This window comes from Bombina bombina, chromosome 3 (assembly GCF_027579735.1).
Source record: "Bombina bombina isolate aBomBom1 chromosome 3, aBomBom1.pri, whole genome shotgun sequence".
In the NCBI taxonomy this organism is placed as follows: Eukaryota; Metazoa; Chordata; class Amphibia; order Anura; family Bombinatoridae; genus Bombina; species Bombina bombina.
In genome coordinates, this window is record NC_069501.1 from 599,968,912 (window position 1) to 599,974,678 (window position 5,767).

Consider the following 5,767-nt stretch of genomic DNA (forward strand, 5'->3'; position numbering starts at 1 on the left):
GTAGGGGGGCAGAATAGGGGTTAATAAATTTAATGTAGGTGGCGGTGGGCTCTGGGAGTGGCGGTTTAGGGGTTAAACAATTTATTTAGTTGCGGCGGGGTCCGGGAGCGGCAGGATAGGGGTTAATAACTTTATGTAGGTGGCGGCGGTATAAGGGATTGCAGATTAGGAGTTAATAAGTATAATGTAGGTGGCGGTGGGCTCTGGGAGCGGCAGTTTAGGGGTTAATACATTTATTAGAGTTGCGGCGGGGTCCGGGAGCGGCGGTTTAGGGGTTAATAACTTTCTTTAGTTGTGGGGGGCTCCTGGAGCGGCGGTTTAGGGGGTAAAACAGTATAGCATAGTGTGGGTGCTTAGTGACAGGGCAGCAAGAAAGCTGTGAAAAAAACGAAGAGCAGCGAGATCGATGACTGTTAGTTAACAACAGTCCACTGCTAATCGCCCCGTTCTTGGTGCGTGGCTTTTAGACAGCTTTTTTGATAATTTTGGAGAACGCATTCAGGTCTGCGGCAGCGATGTTAGGCGATCTTAGGCGAGCGTATTTGTGCCGTTGAATGCAAGAAAGTCAACGGCTTGATAACTAGAGGCCTTTGTCTCTCTTCCTCTTTTCTCTATCTCACTGTTTCTCTCTCTCACTGTTTCTCTCTCAAAGTCTCTCTGTCTCACGGTTTGTCTCTCAAAGTCTCTCTCTCTCTCACTGTTTCACTCTCAAAGTCTCTCTCTCTTACTGTTTCTCTCTCAAAGTCTCTCTACCTCTTTTCTTTCTCTCTCACTCTTTCTCTTTCAAAGCCTCTCTACCTCTTTTCGCTCTCTCTCACTGTTTCTCTCTCAAAGTCTCTCTACCTCTTTGCTCTCTCTCTCACTGTTTCTCTCTCAAAGTCTCTCTACCTCTTTTCTCTCTCTCACTGTTTCTCTCTCAAAGTCCATATACCTCTTTTCTCTCTCTCTCACTGTTTATCTCTCAAAGTCTCTCTACCTCTTTTCTCTCTCTCACTCTTTCTCTCTCAAAGCCTCTCACTGTTTCTCTCTCACTGTTTCTCTCTCTCACTGTTTCTCAAAGTCTCTCTACCTCTTTTCTCTCTCTCTCACTGTTTCTCTCTCAAAGTCCCTATACCTCTTTTCTCTCTCTCTCTCTCTCTCTCTCTCTCTCTCTCTCTCTCTCTCTCTCTCTCACACTGTTTATCTCTCAAAGTCTCTCTACCTCTTTTCTCTCTCTCTCTCACTCTTTCTCTCTCAAAGCCTCTCTACCTCTTTTCCCTCTCTCACACTGTTTCTCAAAGTCTCTCCACCTCTTTTCTCTCTCACTCACTGTTTCTCTCTCAAAGTCTCTCTACCTCTTTTCTCTCTCTCTCACTGTTTCTCTCGCAATGTCTCTCTACCTCTTTTCTCTCTCTCTCTGTTTCTCTTTCAAAGCCTCTCTACCTCTTTTCTCTCTCTCTCACTGTTTCTCTCTCAAAGTCTCTCTTACCTCATTGCTCTCTCTCTCACTGTTTCTCTCTCAAAGTCTCTGCTTCTTTTCTCTCTTTCTCACTGTTTCTCTCTCAATGTCTCTCTACCTCTTTTCGCTCTCTCTCACTGTTTCTCTATCAATGTCTCTCTACTTCTTTTCTCTCTCTCTCTCTCTCTCTCTCTCTCTCTCTCTCTCACACTGTTTCTCTCTCAAAGTCTCACTACCTCTTTTCTCTCTCTCTCACTGTTTCTCTCTCAAAGTCTCTCTACCTCTTTTCTCTCTCTCTCTCTGACTGTTTCTCTCTCAAAGTCTCTCTACCTATTTTCTCTCTCTCACTGTTTCTCTCTCACTGTTTCCCTCTCTCACTGTTTCTCTCTCAAAGTCTTTCTCTCTCACTGTTTCACTCTAAAAGTCTCTCTCTCTTACTGTTTCTCTCTCAAAATCTCTCTACCTCTTTTCTCTCTCTCTCACTCTTTCTCTTTCAAAGTCTCTCTACCTCTTTGCTCTCTCTCTCACTGTTTCTCTCTCAAAGTCTCTCTACCTCTTTTCTCTCTCTCACTGTTTCTCTCTCAAAGTCCATATACCTCTTTTCTCTCTCTCTCACTGTTTATCTCTCAAAGTCTCTCTACCTCTTTTCTCTCTCTCACTCTTTCTCTCTCAAAGCCTCTCACTGTTTCTCTCTCACTGTTTCTCTCTCTCACTGTTTCTCAAAGTCTCTCTACCTCTTTTCTCTCTCTCTCACTGTTTCTCTCTCAAAGTCCCTATACCTCTTTTCTCTCTCTCTCTCTCTCTCTCTCTCTCTCTCTCTCTCTCTCTCTCTCACTGTTTATCTCTCAAAGTCTCTCTACCTCTTTTCTCTCTCTCTCTCACTCTTTCTCTCTCAAAGCCTCTCTACCTCTTTTCCCTCTCTCACACTGTTTCTCAAAGTCTCTCCACCTCTTTTCTCTCTCTCTCACTGTTTCTCTCTCAAAGTCTCTCTACCTCTTTTCTCTCTCTCTCACTGTTTCTCTCTCAATGTCTCTCTACCTCTTTTCTCTCTCTCTCTGTTTCTCTTTCAAAGCCTCTCTACCTCTTTTCTCTCTCTCTCACTGTTTCTCTCTCAAAGTCTCTCTACCTCATTGCTCTCTCTCTCACTGTTTCTCTTTCAAAGCCTCTCTACCTCTTTTCTCTCTCTCTCACTGTTTCTCTCTCAAAGTCTCTCTACCTCTTTGCTCTCTTTCTCACTGTTTCTCTCTCAAAGTCTCTCTACCTCTTTTCGCTCTCTCTCACTGTTTCTCTCTCAATGTCTCTCTACTTCTTTTCTCTCTCTCTCTCTCTCTCTCTCTCTCACTGTTTCTCTCTCAAAGTCTCACTACCTCTTTTCTCTCTTTCTCTCTCTCTCACTGTTTCTCTCTCAAAGTCTCTCTACCTCTTTTCTCTCTCTCTCACTGTTTCTCTCTCAAAGTCTCTCTACCTATTTTCTCTCTCTCTCACTGTTTCTCTCTCACTGTTTCCCTCTCTCACTGTTTCTCTCTCAAAGTCTTTCTCTCTCACTGTTTCACTCTCAAAGTCTCTCTCTCTTACTGTTTCTCTTTCAAAGCCTCTCTACCTCTTTTCTCTCTCTCTCACTCTTTCTCTCTCAAAGTCTCTCTACCTCTTTGCTCTCTCTCTCACTGTTTCTCTCTCAAAGTCTCTCTACCTCTTTTCGCTCTCTCTCACTGTTTCTCTCTCAATGTCTCTCTTCTTTTTTTCTCTCTCTCTCTCTCTCTCTCTCTCTCTCTCTCTCTCTCTCTCTCTCTCTCTCTCTCTCTCACTGTTTCTCTCTCAAAGTCTCACTACCTCTTTTCTCTCTCTCTCACTGTTTATCTCTCAAAGTCTCTCTACCTCTTTTCTCTCTCTCACTGTTTCTCTCTCAAAGTCCCTATACCTCTCTTCTCTCTCTCTCACTGTTTATCTCTCAAAGTCTCTCTACCTCTTTTCTCTCTCTCTCTCTCTCTCTCTCTCTCTCTCTCTCTCTCTCTCACTCTTTCTCTCTCAAAGCCTCTCTACCTCTTTTCCCTCTCTCACACTGTTTCTCAAAGTCTCTCTACCTCTTTTCTCTCTCTCACTGTTTCTCTCTCAAAGTCCATATACCTCTTTTCTCTCTCTCTCACTGTTTATCTCTCAAAGTCTCTCTACCTCTTTTCTCTCTCTCACTGTTTCTCTCTCAAAGTCTCTATACCTCTTTTCTCTCTCTCTCACTGTTTCTCTCTCAAAGTCTCTCTACCTCTTTTCTCTCTCTCACTGTTTCTCTCTCAAAGTCCATATACCTCTTTTCTCTCTCTCTCACTGTTTATCTCTCAAAGTCTCTCTACCTCTTTTCTCTCTCTCACTCTTTCTCTCTCAAAGCCTCTCACTGTTTCTCTCTCACTGTTTCTTTCTCTCACTGTTTCTCAAAGTCTCTCTACCTCTTTTCTCTCTCTCACTGTTTCTCTCTCAAAGTCTCTATACCTCTTTTCTCTCTCTCTCTCACTGTTTCTCTCTCAAAGTCTCTATACCTCTTTTCTCTCTCTCTCACTGTTTCTCTCTCAAAGTCTCTCTACCTCTTTTCTCTCTCTCACTGTTTCTCTCTCAAAGTCCCTATACCTCTCTTCTCTCTCTCTCTCTCTCTTTTCTCTCTCCCTCTCTCTCTTTTCTCTCTCTCTTTCTCTCTCTCTCTCACTGTTTATCTCTCAAAGTCTCTCTACCTCTTTTCTCTCTCTCTCACTCTTTCTCTCTCAAAGCCTCTCTACCTCTTTTCCCTCTCTCACACTGTTTCTCAAAATCTCTCCACCTCTTTTCTCTCTCTCTCACTGTTTCTCTCTCAAAGTCTCTCTACCTCTTTTCTCTCTCTCTCTCACTGTTTCTCTCTCAATGTCTCTCTACCTCTTTTCTCTCTCTCTCACTGTTTCTCTTTCAAAGCCTCTCTACCTCTTTTCTCTCTCTCACACTGTTTCTCTCTCAAAGTCTCTCTACCTCTTTGCTCTCTCTCTCACTGTTTCTCTCTCAAAGTCTCTGCTTCTTTTCTCTCTTTCTCACTGTTTCTCTCTCAATGTCTCTCTACCTCTTTTCGCTCTCTCTCACTGTTTCTCTCTCAATGTCTCTCTACTTCTTTTCTCTCTCTCTCTCTCTCTCTCTCTCTCTCTCTCTCTCTCTCTCACACTGTTTCTCTCTCAAAGTCTCACTACCTTTTTTCTCTCTCTCTCACTGTTTCTCTCTCAAAGTCTCTCTACCTCTTTTCTCTCTCTCTCACTGTTTCTCTCTCAAAGTATCTCTACCTATTTTCTCTCTCTCTCACTGTTTCTCTCTCACTGTTTCCCTCTCTCACTGTTTCTCTCTCAAAGTCTTTCTCTCTCACTGTTTCACTCTCAAAGTCTCTCTCTCTTACTGTTTCTCTCTCAAAATCTCTCTACCTCTTTTCTCTCTCTCTCTCACTCTTTCTCTTTCAAAGCCTCCCTACCTCTTTTCTCTCTCTCACTGTTTCTCTCTCAAAGTCTCCCTACCTCTTTTCTCTCTCTCTCACTGTTTATCTCTCAAAGTCTCTCTACCTCTTTTCTCTCTCTCTCTGTTTCTCTCTCAAAGTCCCTATACCTCTTTTCTCTCTCTCTCACTGTTTATCTCTCAAAGTCTCTCTACCTCTTTTCTCTCTCTCTCTCTGTCTCACTCTTTCTCTCTCAAAGCCTCTCTACCTCTTTTCCCTCTCTCACACTGTTTCTCAAAGTCTCTCCACCTCTTTTCTCTCTCTCTCACTGTTTCTCTCTCAAAGTCTCTCTACCTCTTTTCTCTCTCTCTCTCACTGTTTCTCTCTCAATGTCTCTCTACCTCTTTTCTCTCTCTCTCACTGTTTCTCTTTCAAAGCCTCTCTACCTCTTTTCTCTCTCTCTCACTGTTTCTCTCTCAAAGTCTCTCTACCTCTTTGCTCTCTTTCTCACTGTTTCTCTCTCAAAGTCTCTCTACCTCTTTTCGCTCTCTCTCACTGTTTCTCTCTCTCTCTCTACTTCTTTTCTCTCTCTCTCTCTCTCTCTCTCTCTCTCTCTCTCACTGTTTCTCTCTCAAAGTCTCACTACCTCTTTTCTCTCTTTCTCTCTCTCTCACTGTTTCTCTCTCAAAGTCTCTCTACCTCTTTTCTCTCTCTCTCTCTCTCTCTCTCTCTCTCTCTCTCTCTCTCTCACTGTTTCTCTCTCAAAGTCTCTCTACCTCTTTTCGCTCTCTCTCACTGTTTCTCTCTCAATGTCTCTCTACTTCTTCTTCTTCTCTCTCTCTCTCAAAGTCTCACTACCTCTTTTCTCTCTCTCTCACTGTTTATCTCTCAAAGTCTCT